Raw genomic sequence first — 17648 nt, 5'->3', positions numbered from 1 at the left:
CTGTTTTTCTTCATAACTGCTAAGTGTCTTCCAGAGTTATTGGAACCAGACAAATTAGTCTTTGCTTGTGACAGTGGAAGGCCAAGTGCAAGGTCCTCACCTGGGTCAGAGTAGCTCCTGGTATTGATACGGGCTGGGGGTGAAGGGATTAAGAGCAGCCCTGCCGAGAAGGGCTTGAGGGTACTTGTGGATGGAAAACTGGACATAAACTCGCAATCTGCACTTGCAGCCCAGAAAGTCAGTTGTATCCTGGGCTGCATCAAAAGCAGCATGGCCAGCAGGGTGAGGGAGGGGATTCTGTCCCTCCACTCTGCTCTGGTGAGAGAGACCCCACCTGGAATGCTGCATCCAGCTCTGGGGCCCCTCAGTACAACACAGACATGAACCTGTTGGAGCGGGTCTGGAGGAGGGACACAAACACAGCACAGCTCTCCTGTGAAGAAAGGTCGAGAGAGTTGGGGTTGTTCACCCTGGAGAAGAAGGTTCCAAGGAGATGCTGTTGCAACCTTTCAGTATATAAAGGGAGCCCACAAGAAAGACTTTTTACTGGGGTCTGTTTTGACAGGATAAGAAACAAGAGTTTTTAACTATTTTAGATAAGGCAAGCACTTACTTTGACCTAAAGCTTATTTGTAGTATTGCTAATATCCTCGAATTTTCTTTAAGGGGTTTTGTTGCAGTTGCTCAAGAGAGATTTTCATTTGGTGGTTTTCCTTAGGTTTGTATTTTAAACTAGGTAAATTCTGAACTCTGCTTGTTGGAGGATAATTGCAGCAAAAATATTGTAAAAGTTTGTAACTGGATTACTGGAGGGAAATAGGAGGGTCTCTCGGCTGAGTGCTTGGGATCCTTCCTAGCTCAGGTGGCTTTATGGAGCAGCTGTGTGACAGTGTTGCAAAGAAAAGTTACTCTTGTAACTTTTCTTCTGCAATTGTGTACTGACAAGGGGACAAAATGAATCCTCTAAAAGCAAATTTTGTATTTGCGCGTAAACTTAAACCTAGAAATCAATGTTTGCACACAACCTTCAGTATAGTAACATTATTCTTTGACAATCACTTAGTGTAGTTTATATATTACATCGTGACAACTGAGGCACTATATTATTAACCCTGTATAAAATAGGTCTTATGTGCAGGCTTCTATGTTGGAGAAAATTTTATTAAATTTCTTGGGGATTTTCCCTATTTAAAGGAGTTTCCCAGTGGCTTGTGATTACCATTTTGACACATCTGAAGAACATGCAGTACACATGATATGGAAGATTCCTTATGCTCTCTCTGCCCTGCTGAGTGCAGTGACTTAAGGGATAAGGGGCGATGGTGACAAGTTCCTGCCCAGTGCAGCAGAGGTGTGTCTCCTCTGTGAGTGCCTTACCTTCCCAAATGCCCTCACATAATATTTAGGAGCCACTGCATGTGAAACCAAAAAGTAGCAAGGATGATGGTTCATCTAGCTTGGTGCTAAGTTTACCTATACCCTGCATCGAATCTGCTCCCACAAAGCAAAAAAGATGGATCCTTGTTGTAGGAGATTCCCGTCTGAAGGGAACAGAAGGCTCAAACCCACTTCCTGGGGAAGTCTCCTGCTTCCTTGAGGCCTGGCTTAAAGATGTGGAGAGAAAGTTTCCTAGCCTAGTATCCTAGTATGGCCCTCAGATTAATATCCATTATTGATTTTTTTTTTTTTTTCCAAGTAGGCAGCAATGAAGTTGTAACAAGTATGAGGGCAAGGAAGAGAAACTTCAAAGCCTTTGTTAAGGAATCAGGAGCACAAGTAGTGTGCTTCTCTATCCTTCCAGTTGCAGGGAATGATGAGGGAAAGAACAGGAAGAGCCAGCTGATGAATTCCTGGCTCCAAGCCTAGTGTCACTGGCAGAATTTTGGGGAGTTTAATCATGGGTTGGTTTACACCAGGCCTGCTGGCAACAAGACAGTGTACACCTATCAAAGGGAGAAAAGAATCTTTGCACAGGGGTTAGAACGGCTCATTAGAAAAGCTTTAAACTAGATTTGAAGGGGGAACCTGATAAAACCAGGCTCACTAGAGATAAGCCTGGGAGAAGCACACCCATGTTTGAGGGACAGTGTGCTAGTGATGTTCTTTGATCTTCCATTTCAGTGAAGACAGAAGATGGAGATCCATGTGGCAGCAAAGACCAGTGGTTATCCATGTGTTAGAAACCACAGAAGCATCTGAGGTTCGTCATACAGGAATTAGGACTTCTTCCCCAAAAAAGGTGGGGGTATAAGTAGCCTGACTGAAGTGCATCTGCTCCAGTACACGCAGGACAGGCAAGAAACAGGAGGAGCTGGAAGCCATTGTGCAGCAGGAAACCTACGATATAATTGTCATTACGGAAACATGGTCATTGTGTGATGACTCACAACTGGAGGGCTGCAGTGGATGACTGTAAACTCTTCAGCAGGGATAGGCAAGGAAGGAGAGGTGGTGGAATAGCCCTGTGTTTAAGGGAGCGTTTGGATTGTCTAGAGCTTAATTATGGTGCCAGTAGGGTTGTTCATGAATAAGAATCAGGGGTAGGACCAACAGTGCAGATATCCTGGTTGGATACATACTCTTACATCTAGCCAAGTTGCAGAAGCAGACAAAATATTCTCTGAGCAGCTGTGAGAAGTTTTACCATCATTAGCTCTTGTTCTCCTGGAGAACTTCAACTCACCAGATGTCTGCTGGAAATACAATGCAGTGGAGAGGAAACAGTCTAGAGGAAACAGTTCCCGGAGTGTCTGGAAGAGAACTTCCTGACACCATTGGCTAGTAAGCCAGTTAGGGAAGGTGCCCTGCTGGACTTACTGTTCACAAACAGAGAAGCACTTGTGGGTGTTGCGATGATTGGGGGCTGTCTTGGGCACAGTGACTGTGAAATAAGAGTTTTCAATTCTTGCACAAGTAAGGAGGGACAGCAGAGTTGTTACCTTGGGCTTCTGGAGAGCAGACCGGCATATTGAGGAGACTGGTTGACAAACTTTTAGGAGGCATTCGTGAAAGGGAGAGAAGTCCAGGAAGGATAGACATTTTTGAAGAAGGAAATCCTAGAAGTGCAGAAGTGGGCTGTCCCCATGTGCCTAAAGAAGAGCTGTCAGGAAAGAAGACCAGCCTGACTGAACAGTGTTCTGGTTTGAAATTAGGAAAAATAGGAGAGCCTGTGGCCCCTCGAAGAAGGGGCCAGCAACTCAGGAGGACTACAAGGATATTGTGAGGTTATGCAGGGAGAAAATTAGAAGGGCCAATTAGAACTTAATCTGGCTACTGCTGTAAAAGTTGATAAAAAGTGTTTCTGTTAATACACCAGTAACAAAAGGAAGGCCTAGGAGAATCCCCATCCTTTATTGGATGAGAGGGCAAACAAGGCAACGAAAGATGAGGAAATAGCATGACCAACTGTTCTCTGGGTACTGAGCCCCCTGAGCTGAAATAAAGAGATGAGGAGCAGAATGAAGGCCCTGTAATCCAAAGGGAAAGGGTCAGAGACCTTCTACGCCACTGACACACTCACAAGTGTATGAGGCTGGGTGGCATCCACCCAAGGGTACTGATGGCGCTGGCAGAAGTGCTCACTGAGCCACTTTCCATCATTTACCAGCAATCCTGGTTAATGGTGGAGGTCCCAGGTGACTAGAGGTTAGCAAATGTGGCACTCTTCTAGAAGAAGGGTTGGAAGGAGGATCTGGGGAACTGCAGGCCTGTCAGTCTGACCTCAGGGCCAGGGAATGTCATGGAGCAGGTCGTCTTAAGAGCCATCACGTGGCTCATAAAGGGCAGCCAGGGGATCAGGCCCAGCCAGCATGGGTTTGTGAAAACCAGGTCCTGCTTGATCAAGCTGATCTTCTATGACAGAGTGACCTGCCTAGTGGATGAGCAAAAGGCTGCAGAAGTTGTTGACCTAGACGTCAGTAAAGCCTTTGACACCATTTCCCACAGCATTCTCCTGGAGAAACTGTTTGTGTTGGCATACTCTTCTCTGAGCAAAAAACAACCATCTGGATGTCCGGGCTCAGAGAGTGATGGTGAATAGAGTTACATCCGGCTGATGGCTGGTCACTAGTTATGTTCCCCAAGGCTCAGTATTGGGGCCAGTCCTATTGAATATCTTTGTTGATGATCTGGAAGAGGGGATCCAGTGCACCCTTAGCTTACAGGCATGCCAAGTTGGGCAGAAGTATTGGTCTGCTGGAGGGTAGCAAGGCTCTGCAGCGGGATCTGGACAGGCTGGATTGATGGGCTGAGGCCAATGGTATGAGATTCAACAAGGCCGAGTGCTGGATCCTGCCATTGGGTCACAACAACGCTATGGAGCACTACAGGCTTGGGATGAGTGGCTGGAAAGCTGCCTGCCAGAAAAGAACCTGGGGGTTTTGGTTGACATGATGTCAACTAGGGGTAGTCTGTGATATAACTTAATGGAAAAGTGGTAAAAATGATTGTGGCTAATTGTGCAAATTCTTACACAGTTTAATTCTGTGGTAATTGTCTTAATTAAAGTACCAACTTCTGTAAAATGTCTTACAGGGGTGTTAGTAATCGCTCACTTTCCCCCCTTCCCATCCCTACCTTCTTTGAGGAAAGATACAGTTCTGGAGGTTTCAAAGCTTTTTTGGAGAAAATACACTTAAAGTTAGTATGTATAATGCTAATTATATATGCACTAATGGCGTATTTCTTGGCTGGTTTATATAATCTCTGATCAATTGTGATAAAATGTACAGAAGTTAGAAACTGATTCTCTGCCCCGAGTACTTCACTTGATGATCACTTTTTTCTTGGAATTTATCATACAAAATAATTAGATTTTTCTAGTTTATAAGTGTAATTCTGCTTTTTAAACAATCCCTGCTTGCTCTTACCACAAGAGGTGGTCCTTTAAGAGATGGTAGGAACATTGTGTGCAACTGGTTTTGGCCCTGGTTGTAAATTGCTACAAATGAAATAAGTTGAGGAGAAAATTGTATTTGATATATTTATTAGTTTGAGTTTACTTAAGTTTTTTGCTTCAGGGAAGTTCCATAGATGTTAGTTGGGGTAAGTAATGCCCCCCTGCCCTATTATTTCAAATTGATTTCTAATAGGAATTTTGAAGGCAAAGTTACAAATGGTTTATTTCTATCAAAACAGTTGTGTAGAAACTCAAAACTGACTGTATTAAAAAAACAATAGTATGTGTTTTTAGGATGCTCAGATGAAGTACTGATGATGATAATTGAAATATTTCCTGTTATGAACCAGCCTTTGGAGAAATAGCTGAAAAATGGTGAGAAAAGGTCATGATACATACTTGTCAATGTTTTTTCAAATAAAATACATCAAATACTGGTTCTATTAAAATTTATTGTGGACTTAAGAATAGGAATTTCAGGACAGTTGTAGTTTATTAATGAACTCTTCTCTGTACTAAGGGTTTGATTGTTACTGTACTGCTGTGATAAGCAGTTGTGTGTTTTCCTTTGTATTACTATTAGGTATTATGTGTGTAAGATATCTGCAAGGCTGGATGCACACATCAGGACTAATTTTGGACAGTAGCAACCTGTAAATGCTGTTGCAATAGAATTTTCCCCTGAAGTATTCTTCCTCTTATTAAGAAAAAAATTATTTCTTATTTCTTGCCTGTGTAAATTACTTGCAGAATTGTCATTTTTTTAGCATTTTTTATTTTTTAACCCAGGTGGCTCTGTTGTGTTTTAGATCTCTAAGAAGCTGAGGGACAAGTGAATATATTCATCTCTGTTTGTCTCTGCTATGTTGAAAGACTACAGACAGACATGTAGAAATGTTCTGGCAGAGTAGAGCCCAGAAAATTTCTTCTTAATCACTGAATGAAAAATTGTGAATTTAATCCAGGTCGTGAAGAAACTGCAGGAATGTGTACCTACTAAGCTATGAAGACCAAAGTTCCAGCTGTATTAATTATGTTTTTAACATTTTAAGAACTTCCTTGACTGATGCCGGTTAATTCATGTTTGCTAAATAGTTGAAATTATCTATATATCCATAAGTTGAGGATTTTGATATTTTAAAGCTCAAATCTTGAGACCCAGCTGTATAGCAGACTTCATGATAGCAAAACACAATTCTTCAGCAATGATCTGGCACACTTATTCTGCAGAAACAGGTCTACTGCAAAATTGTATTAGCAAATAATCTAGGTCTATGAAGCATTGTGAGTTAAATATCCTAAGAAAAAGTATTTGTTCTTTGTGAAAGAATTCCTGTTACTTGCGTTCTCTGCAAGTTTGTATATGGAAGTATGCAGCCTGCAGTACTGAGACATTACTAATGGCTCTGTAGCTTATTGCAGTATAAATATACAATGGCTCTTAATTTAGGCCCTTTTCCCAGACATCTTGAGAGTCACTGACACAGATACTTTGTATATTCTCCATATTTAGAAGGATGTGTTGGAGACAAATCTTTCATTTGATATATTTCAGTGAGTCACCAAGTGCAAACTGCCCATTAAAAAAAAATACTGAAGAGGCTTTATTTGGTGACTTACTTGTGTGTTGAAGTACAAGTTCTTTGTAACATCCCATTTAGCACCCTGTTAATTAGTTAAAATTAAACTGCATGGAAGTCCTTTTTTCAGGACATGATAATTAGTATTCAGTAAAATTAAATAGTGCAGCTTTGCATTTATAATCTTAATTAACTACCTGGATGAGGTGATGGAATGCATCGTCAGCAAGCTTGTTGATGACACCAGCTTGTGTGGGCTGGAGGGCAGGGCTGCTCCTCTGAGAGACCTTGGCAGGCTGGAGAAATGGGCTAACACGAACCTCATGGTGTTCAGCAGAATCTGAACATAGAAACAGAATAACTCTGCACAGTAGTACAGGCTGGGAACCAACGGCTAGAGAGCAACATTGCAGCAAATGACATCGCTTTGCTGGTGGACACCAAGTGGAATGTGAGTCAGCAAGGTACCTTTGAGCAAGAATGAAGCCAGTAGCTGAGAGAAGTGAGTATTTCTGTCAGCTTGACATTTGTGTGATGGCATCAAAAACAATGTCTAGTTTTGTGTTCCTTGGTGTAGGAGAGATGCTGACTTTCTGAAGCAGGCCTAGAGGAAGACTGCCAGGATAATTACGGTACAGAAGCACATACTGTAAAAAGAGAAGCTGGAGGAGCTGGGTGTCCTCAGTGTTCAAAGAAGACTAGGGCGGTGGATCTTGTTTCCGGTTAAGGGGAGGGTACAGAAAAGACAGAACCAGATTCTTGTTGGAGGAGCTGGGTGACAGGACTAGAGACAACAGAAAGTTCCAGCAAGGGATGTTTCAGCTAGACATTAGGAAAGATTTGCATTATTGGGGGGATCAGATGTTGGGATAAGTAGTCTGAAGAGGCTGCGGTATCTCCATACCTGGAGATACTCTGAACTTAATTGAGAACAGTGTTGAGCAGCCTTTGAAGCTCTGAACACTGCTTTGAGTAAAGGGTAGAAGCTGCTGAGCTCCAGAGGTTCCTTTGTAAATAAGTGCTTGTTCCATATCTCGTCATACGGTTGCACAACTGTTTTCTCCCTCCTCTACATACACCTGGTTCTGACCCAGCTGATGTGTTTGGCTCAGAGAGCTGTGGAGTTCTGTAGAACAATACTGTTGTCTTAAATCAATTGTACTATATGGCTCAAACCCTGCTTTTTAACCTGACTTCTGCATTGTCAAAGATCTTAAGTGATCAGTTTAATGCTTTGAATTATCGCATGTCTGTCATGAAATAGACTAATCCTTAATGAGGTCTTTTTTCCAGAGTGTGGTACATTAAGGGTTTTTTTTCTGTAATATGGCTTACTGTGCAGAAGTAGTCCAGTTACTTGTGCATTCTTTCAGGCCATGAAATAAATTAATAATTGTAATTGGAATGCAGGCTTATTCTGTTTTTTATTTGTCTGTTGAAGTTGGGTATTTTTTGGGTGGTTGGTTTATTTGGGATTTTTTCCCCCAAAACTCATAAATTCAGACTTTCTCATAAGCAAGCTGCCTGAGGTTTATAATTATTTACTTGATAAACGAATAGAAAGTTAAATTCACTTGTCTGGAATACGAGTTAGACAGGCACCATGTTCTAATATAAAATACTTTGTTTTAATATTTAATTTAAAAGAGTTAATTTGAAGGGTTTAATCTTTGTTACTCTGGATGTATTTGCAATGTAAAGTGTGCAAACCTGAATAAAGCAGTCACATAATTTTACTGTAAATGCAATGTAATTTGCCTCTTGATTTGGTCTTTATTTCATGGAAATACCTATAAGTTCATTCAGAAATCCTCTTGATTTTTTGCTGCATGTATACATGAGTAAGGAATCAGTATGGAGAACCAGAGTTTTTAAGTAAGTCCTTAAGAAGATGGTTGGTTAACTTTTTTATCCCTCCTCCCCTTCTTTTGGCCATTTGTATAGTTTTCTACGAAGATAATGAATCAAGTTTCTCTTTAATTAGTCAAAAACCTGAAAAGTATACTGAATTAATTTCAGTTTTGTTAGGTTGTGGAATTAGGGTAGCCATGAAGAGTTACTGATAATTGTCTCCTTCATTATTTTGGAAATACACAATGGTTCTTGATTTTAGAATCTACTCATGAGCGCAAGGGAAGAAATCCTAAACCCCAAAATCATTTGGTTTTTTAGGGAATAACTTCTGTCTGAATAATACAATTTCTAGCAAAACCAAAGAGTATTTTCTGTGAGTCTTCAGCATGTTTTAGCTTCTTCAAAGGAATGATGACATTCAGATCAAAGCAGACTGGGTTAGTGCTAAATGGAGGTGTTCAAAAAAGTTTCTTTTTGAAGCATAAAACCTCAGTATGAACTTTGAACAGAAATATTCTTGAAACCATCTACCCGTGGCTTACTGTGAAACTAAATCCTTTCACATTCCTAAAAGCCAGACAGACTACCCTAATCATGCCTTGCTTTAGCTATTGTATACTCACTCTATTTTCCCCAGTACTGCCTGAGCCTGCTTACTGTAACTCTATTTGATGATTCCTGTTCTCTTTCTAAACTGCCCACCCAGCTGCTGCATCCAAACAGCTGAGGGCACACAAGAAATGTTCTGATGCAATAATTGTATGTTGTGGCCCCAGTTCCCTACAGCTGAGAGATAACAAATAGTTTTTATTGAATGTGCTACATTCTGTGAAATGAAAGTGGCTTTAAAATCTATCCACATCGAGTTGAAGATATGAGAGCAGTATTCTGTCTTCAGAATGGATTCAATGAGATATGAGGCTGCAAAATGTGGAGGTTTGGGCTTTTTCATATACAGTTTGTCATTCTAATTGATTAAGGAAATAAGATTTCCATGTCATGCAGACGCTTGATTACATCCTGAAAAAATGAGCAAGCTGTCGCATAGATGGTATATGCCTTTTAGAGTAGGTGGTTCCATCATCCCTGTTTCCTGGAACATTCCAGCCTCATGCCTTTCTGTTGCAACACAATAGATTTTCACACAAACCATGATTTGAAAAGGGAGTCTCTTATATTTATTTCCTCTCTTTACAGAGGTTTATTTTGATTACTGTATGTTGTTAGTCATGACTGGTTTTTAGACTGTCAGGTGCTTGCTTCAGAGATACTTCTTACTTTACATTATAAGAAATAGTGTTCCATTTCTCTCATTTCTTGTCTATTGCTTTTTTCCCCCCTTTTGTATTTTCTAGAGACCAGTTTAGTGCAATTAGAATATCCTTCTTGCTGTGCAGGATGTTGTATGAGTACATAGGGTGATAGCAGAGTAGATTTTTAAAGCTGTTTGTGCCTGTTAAAATTTTCAGAAAACCTTAAAACTTAAATTCTCTAATGAAGGTCTATGGATTGTTCCCCAGCAAGTTTTAAGTCTATTAATGAAATAATGGTGCAACAGGATTAGTGATATAGGGGGAAGGAAGGGATTGTTAAACATCTCTTTCCCCAAGTGCAGTTGGAGAGGGACTACATTAGATGTGTTTTTCACCACTCCACCCTTCAAGGCTGTGTTTTTTCAAAACGCTTTGTGCCAGTTTTAGTAGAGTTTGTTCTCACTGGAGTCCTGCTGGGCCCCTGCAGCTACACTAAACCTTTTTCACCAATACCTGCTTTTTGACTGCCAGAGTAGCAGAGCTTGGATTTTCCCCTCCAGTAGATGCAAGCTCACCTTTGTCCTTTCACTGCCCATTGGACAGGGATTTTAGTTGTCTTTCCACATAGGTCTTGTTGCTTAGTGTCAGACACCTGAATAGCATCAGCTGCTGCTATTAACAATCACGTGGGGTTTTGCTTAGTGAAATAAAACTGCACTCAGACAGGGGTACCGGTTTTGCTGACATTTCTGTAAAGGGCTGAGGTGAAGTTGCTGTATCAGTTATTTGTTGTGAGTTTGCATCCTGATACAATTTGTTACTCCTTTGTACACTGCCCAGCATGGGTTATTGCAAGCTTAGGTGCAGTTTGCAGCGGCCAGTGCTTCCTTTGGTACTGCTCTGTATCGGCAGTCTCCCACTCCACCCAGCAACATCTTCTAGTCCATGCTTCATCCACTATCCCTTTCAAGTGTATGGCCACTGTCAGAGTAATAGCTGATAAAATAATGCTGGACCACAAAAGAAATTTCGTTAAAACTGTTTTGATTTTAGCTAATGTAGTGGTACTGCCTTGCCTCTACCACCCAAACAACTGTGGGCTTTGCACAGTTTGCACATTGGTGACGTTTCTGCCTCTGTTTGCACTTCAGTATGAATGAACACTGTTTTGAAAGTATTTCCACTCCATACAGTGTGAACTGGTACAAACAGTCCTGCCTCCCTATTGCTGCTGCCATGCTCTGGCTGTTTGGACCATCAGCATCCAGGAAGAAAACCCAAAAGAGGGAATTGATTTGAGTTAGATCTATTCTGCTTCTCTGTGCAGTCACAAAAAAAAAAAACCAACAAGGGAAATTGTGGAAATATGGATGAACAGAAGGGGTGGATCAGAAACAAAAAGGGCAGTATCAGCTCTGGTGTCAATTAAAACCACTTTAGAAACTACAGTGTAAGTTTCTCAAACAACATTAGTGTCATAAAAAGATACTGAGGGCAGATTTCCAGCTTGCTAAGTGCATGCTTCATCGTAACCATAAAAATTACTTCATAATTTCTGAAGCTTTCAGGGAAGTCTGATAGAGTTTTCACCCTGATCCTGGGCAGGGAAGTGGGCCCTGGGGAGGAGAGCAACACAAGAAAAGAATGAGAAATGTAGGGGGAAAAGAAATGCACTTTTTTGTGGCTTTTTTCTGGCAGAGAGTGGGGGTAGGGAATATTCTCTTGTGGTGCCTTTTATTTTACAAGCAGGAAGAACTATTCTTAAATAAGTGCCTGCATGTTACATTGGCACTGGAGCAGGTTTTTCATAAGGCAGTCACCAAGGGATTCCTGAGCATCACAACTCCGTGAGGTGCTGAGACTGATACAGCTGGTTCCCCCAGCTTATGTCTTGTCTACCACTGCTTGTCTTTGCTTCCGCAAATCTCTGCAACTGGCAGTGGGATTTTTCTTTTAACAAACTGTATTCTTGGACCTTACCCCAGTGGATTTCTGTCTCATTTTCAGACAGCCAAATATAAGTTTGCCAGTACCTAGTAAATGCTGGATTGATGATTGTACTATTCCTAGGCATAGGTCAGGCTGTGTAAGTACTTCTTTATGAGTCATGGTAGAGGAAGCTGAATGGGCTTATCAAGCTGAAAGAGAGACACAGTGACTTAACAGACAGCAGTAAACCCACTCTTTTACATCAGCAGGCTGAATTCCATAGTCTCAAGTGGCCATGCACCATCTTGTGCTGGATATCTGCTGTCATTGTTTTGCAGACAGGTTTGGTAGACATTAAAGTCTTCCCTCATATGAGGAGGCATGCCTAGCTATGGAGGCAGCAAGAAGTGAACGCATGTCCCAGTCCCAGCAGCACCACAGCAGGGCAAGTCCATGTGCAGATGTCCTCTGTGACTTTGTGAGCGGCATTCGGAAATAGCACTGGCTGAGAACCTCCTGTGCAGTGTCACTGACACCTCCCGTGTCAGGCGGGTGACCTGGATCTTTCTGTTCTGCAGGACCTCCCTGTCTAATGTAGCAGCAAATAAGGGGCACAGAGGTCCGAAAAGTCAACTTACCTAACCAGAAGTACTGGATCCATGGGTGAGGTAGCTGTGCTTCAGCACTCTCAGTTATTCTTTTCTTATGACTACGGGAACTCTATGAAGCAGATGTGGAAGGAACAGAGGCAGTGATGAACATAAACTCTGTGAACTCCACATTTTGTATTTTGATAGTAAATGGTGTTGCGAGCAAGCAGTATTAAAAACAAAGGGAATGTAAGTCTAGTGAATGCTGCTTTTCAGAACACTTGCTGGCATAGTAACCGTCTGTAAAAAAAGGTAAGGCCGCAGTTTTCCATAGACACCATCCCTTTATCAAGTATCATTTACCAAAGTACTTCGTGATGAGAGCTGGGGTCTGATTTTGTAGGTCTAATCTCAGAACTGACAATCTATGTCAAATCTTGTGGAGAAGTTGTGGAAATTGTGTTTCAGGTTATTTTTTCACTGCAAATACGATTTTCCTTGGAACTCTTTGTTAATTAAAACTGTGCAAGCCCCGTGCATTTTGTCATATTTAACCTCTCTCTTAAGAACTAACTGTGTGACAGATTACTGGAGGTGGGTTAATATGATGCAATTTTTAAAATATCCCAGGACAGGCCTGTTGAACAGCAGATGCCATAAGCAAGATGCCTGCTCCTGGTATATTAGTAGAAATGATGTAATAATTAGCAGACATGTAAATAAATGTGATGTCCTGAGGATCAGTCAATGTAGTACCATAAGGGAAAGTCTGATCTCACAAACTTACTGAAGTTATTTGAAGAAGTTGGCAAAATACATTTGTTATAATCTGGTTGAATTTTCAAGTGGCATATCCCATGATCCCTTACTTAGAAGTTTTAAAGAATCCAAACAGCTTTGGGAAAGAGCATAGGTCGACTGCATGCAGGAGTCACTGGTTTAAAGATGATATGGTTATGGACAGAAATAAAGAGACAATTTTCACAGTGGTTACTGATAGAGTCCCAGATAGATCAGTGCTAGGACCTCTGCTGTTGAATGTGAGGATAATAATATGGAAAAGATGGTAATTAGTGAGATGATGGTCTCTAGACAATACTACAAACAGTGCCCACTGCAAAAGGATTTTATGAGACACAGTGGTGGATATAAAACTCAATATAGCTAGAGGTGAAAGATTCACATGGTTGGGGGGAAAAATGGGTCCTAAATTTATATAGAATAATATTCTCTTAATTAATACAGTTAATTAATATAGAGGTTATATTAAAAACTCTGAAGAAAATGCTTAGACCTTAGTACCAGTCCAAAAAGTAAATGAAGTGTCAAAATAGAGGCTGTGCTGCCATGATGTGAATCCATGCACTTTGCATGTCCTAAATTAAAAAGGTGTTAGTGGCATTGGAAATAGATCAGAAACAGCAGAAAATATCCTAAAAATAGCACATAATCCACTTCTTCAGAATTAGGGCTAATCAATCTGTAAAAAAGCAAAAGATTGGTATGACAAGGGTGGTCACCTGTAAAAGGTGATATGATGGAAATCTCTAAAATCACAAGTGGAATGGAGAGAGCAAATATGAAAAGGTTCTTTGCTGTCTACCCCTCAGTTCTTGTAGACAGTTAAAGTTAGATTTAACAAATTGGTGGTTAAAACCAGATATTTCATCACAATGAATAATTAAGCTTTGAAATTTCAGGATGCTTTGGCTGTTAAAATTTTCCATGGATTTGGGGAGGTTTTGAACAACGTAGTGGAAGAAAAATGCATTACATACTACGTTATTCATATAAACCTAGCATATCTACCTCAAAAATTCATTAAGTGGTAAATTGCTGGAGACTGGGAGAGTGTTGTGTAAAAGTATCCATCTGTTCTTGCCCAGTTTTTGTACTTTTCATTGTACACTCTGCTGTTAACTCTCTGGACAAGGAATTAGATGGGAAGTATCTGACCCAGTATTAATGACCCAGCCATTTTTATGTTTACAATACTTGAAAAAAAATGGGAAACAAAAATGCATATATTGGTAACAATGAACTTTTAAAAGAGCTGAAGTTATATATTCTCTGTTTGATTTTATATTTGTGAAGTCTAAAATATAGAATTTTGGCTGCAGAGCAGATATGAAGCTATTTCATGACAGCACACAATAAATTGTATTAATCATTAAAATGTTGATATAGAAATAGTAATAGAAGTGGTAAATTTGATAATTCAATTATCTAGTTACCATTAATAATGTTTGAGTATGTATATAATGAAAATCATCTTCAGCTTGCCTTAGCGAATGTCTTGAAACAGAATTGCTGTTAGGGATCAAATTCTTTCAAAGTAGGAATAAACTAGTTTTTTCCCCATTTAGAATTTTAGATATTTATTTCTAAGCAAAATTCAGATTTAATTTTGAGGATTGACACTTTTTTTTTTACAAGTCAATCTGAAATAACTTCAAAAACAGCAAAGGATTCTTACCAGTCTTTGTCAGATCTCATTTTTAATTTTTGCTACAACCCTACCAAATCTATAGAGCTGAAAAAAAACCCTGTAGGTTTTGCTTTTTTTAGTTTTGTAAAGGCTTGTTTCATATTTTTGCAATTCCTCTTTTTTAAGTTGTGTAATGGAGCTATAAAAGGTTAAAGGTTTTACTTTCATAGGCTGTTGTAGAAGCCAGATGATTTTTCAGATTTCCAAAATGAAAATCAATTGAACTTGGAATCTCAAGAACACATTGGCTCCAAGAATCTGTTACAACTTTGTAAGTATTGGACACTGTGGATGCAAACAGTAATAAGACTCATGAGTAAATATGAGTGTTGAATGAAGAATTCTGGTTTCAGGACAAGGTCAATCACTAAGTTGCTGGAATAAAGAAATTTCTTCTCTTAGCAGATTATTCATTGTCTAATCAAGCTTTTTAGAGCTCTTTCTATAATAAACAGGACTGACTGCTTTTGGGAAATATAATGGATTCTATCAATTTCTAAGTTTGCAGTCAAGGAAAACTCTTTGTCTGTAGCATGCAGAAGCAGCTAAATAAAGCAGGAATGTAACTCCTGCAAGTCTTTAACATATTCTAAACTCATTTTGGTATTTCCACAGAATTCCTCTGGATAGGATATCTGAGATTCTGCCAGAAGTTCAGCACCATCCTGATCCCTTCTAATTAATTAAATCTCAATTTTTTTAAGCACAGGGGTAGGCATCCTTACTGCCATCAAGGATTCTTTACTTCTCAATATCTAAAAACTTGCTCTCTTTCTTCTCTGGAAAATCATGGACTGTTTCACAAATCTGGGCACTAGTTTTTATCTAGGATCTGCTGGTCTACATCTTTATCTTTTGCTGTATCAAGTAACCATTTACCTAGGTCAGACATTGCTTTGACATAATAGCTTCGGATCATCAAGTTTGGCTAAGATTGTATCTTGTCTCAGATACATGTGAACAGCCTTCTTGTCTGCCTGCCTTTAGATTTTAGAATAACCACAGGATGATGTCCAAAGAGATGTCTGGATCTTGTGTAATCCACTCTCATGAAAATTGCTGTTAAAGTTGAAAACAGTTAAAATACTTTGAAGGATGAATAATTTTATTATATAGGCTGATTATGTGAAGTGTGATGTAGTTTGTGTGCTAAACCAGTAAAACAAAACCATTCCTAGCTTTCTACAACTGTATTGCAATAATTTAAGATGAAAATTTACTGCAAACTGGTTAGCCTTAGTGAGTACAAATGCCACTGGATTTGTTGGAGCACAGATGCTCTTTTATTGTTATGACACATTTCTGCATGAACAGAGAGTTTTTTGTTTTTGGGCATAATGAGAAATTGAAACAGTGGATGCAACAGCGAAATGTTCCAGCAGACACAAGATGTAAGAATCTGGTGACCTGGATGTTGTGGTTCAGCATATAAAGAATGGGGTTTATATCAAAGTTTTACTATTTAAGAAAGACTGTAAGAGACAAATGTAACAAGACTTCTAAAAGAATGATTAAAAAAAACATTTATGTCTATGTTCACCAATATTCTTTGGACATGTGAGATGAAGTTTATGCCAGTCAGGAGTGAGCAGAAAACTCCCCACGTGATGCTCCCAAACTTCTCAGCAATATTAGCTGTGAAAAGAACAGAAAAAAGTAATATTTTAAATTCTTTTATTTCTGTCATAGAACATCTGGTTTCTTTGCTTATGGCTTAGGTTTTTAATATAAATACTATAATATAAATACTAATTTAATATAAATACTAATTTTAAAGCACATTATAACATTTGTTTTTTAAGCTTGGATATCAGGAAGGGTAGTGATATTAATTGTTTGTTTTTATTCTCTTTCTGAAGGAAACTTCATTGTCCTGACTGGAGGGAGCATTGTATTGACAAGTAGCATAGGTACATACTAATTTAGAAAGATGCAGCAGAAAAAAAATAATCATAAGAGACTTATGCAGCCTCAAGCATTTCCTTGAAATAGAAAAATGCCAGAATAAGAAATGTTTGGTCAGGACAATCACAATTCACCTACTTGTGTAGGCCCATTATTAATATGTCCTTTAGTTAAAATAAACACCTACTAGTTTTGCCTTATTTATCTTGTATGGATGATGAAATTTTTGTAGAGTCCTTTCTCCTTTCTGTTTTCAACCTACTGCAAACTGTTTTCCCTTGTCTCCTGCATTTTTCTTGCTTCTGGCAATCCATCCAGGGTTGTTACTTCTGCTGCTCTTTTTCCACCATCTTACCAGATTGCTAGCAGGACTAGTGAGAGCACAGGAGAAGTGGTGTAACTGCTGTTACTGTCTTCTCTGTCTGGCTTCAGCATGACCCCTGGAAGTGATCACAGGGAAAGTTCTAAACATCAGGCACTGTGTCTGTACAGTTACTTATGATCCCAGTGTCTGTACAGTTACTTCTGGTGGAAGCTTCATGGAAATAGTTGAAGAAATTCTCAATTAAAGTAATAAAGAGTTTACTAGTTGGGTAAAACAGAATATTTTTTTCAGACTGGTTCTTGAAATCTTTTTAACATTAAGCCTGTATAATGTTCTGTTTCATGTAATTCTGATGCCAAAAGGGTCAGATTTTGCAAAGTAAGTGACTCTGGTACCTTGCATTTCTTCTTCCTTTCCTTGCCTTACATGGGAAAGATCAGTACTGGTCAGTTCTACAGCTCTACAAAGAACAGCAGTCATTTGTATTGTAATAGTGTCTGCATCAGTGCCTAGGTATGTTGATTACGTTAGTAGGAGAACTGATAGAGGACCGAATAGAACTGCACGGCCAGCAGGTCAAGGGAGGTTACCTTGGCTCAACTCTGCTCTTGTGAGGTGCCACTTGGAGCACTGTGTCCAGCTCCGGGGTCCCCAGTACAAGAATGAACCTGTTGGAGTGAGTCCAGAGGACTGTCACAAAAATACTTAGAGGCCTGAAATTCCTCTGCTATGAAGAAATGCTAGAAGGGTTGGGATTGTTCAGCCCAGAGTAGAGAAGGCTCTGGGGAGACCTTGTTGCAGCATTTCAGTAATTAAAGGGGGTTCTG

At 39.7% G+C, this 17648-nt stretch overlaps 1 protein-coding gene across 5 annotated transcripts in view; it reads left to right on the top strand.

Moving 5' to 3' along the window:
• Nucleotides 1-17648, top strand: part of ANKIB1 (ankyrin repeat and IBR domain containing 1) — an 89746-nt gene that overhangs the window by 3361 nt on the left and 68737 nt on the right. Inside the window, exon 1 of one of the 5 annotated variants that reach the window (XM_032112292.1) lies at nucleotides 6864-6979. The exons of the other annotated variants lie outside the window; for them this stretch is intronic. The gene's annotated coding sequence lies outside the window, so the exon portion shown is untranslated. Of the gene's footprint in view, nucleotides 1-6863; nucleotides 6980-17648 lie in introns of those variants that run through there. 5 annotated transcript variants of the gene reach the window in all.

Source organism: Corvus moneduloides, chromosome 1, assembly GCF_009650955.1.
Source record: "Corvus moneduloides isolate bCorMon1 chromosome 1, bCorMon1.pri, whole genome shotgun sequence".
Classification (NCBI taxonomy): domain Eukaryota; kingdom Metazoa; phylum Chordata; class Aves; order Passeriformes; family Corvidae; genus Corvus; species Corvus moneduloides.
Note: the sequence above shows the minus strand (reverse complement) of the source record. Positions and strands in the feature narration are given on the sequence as shown.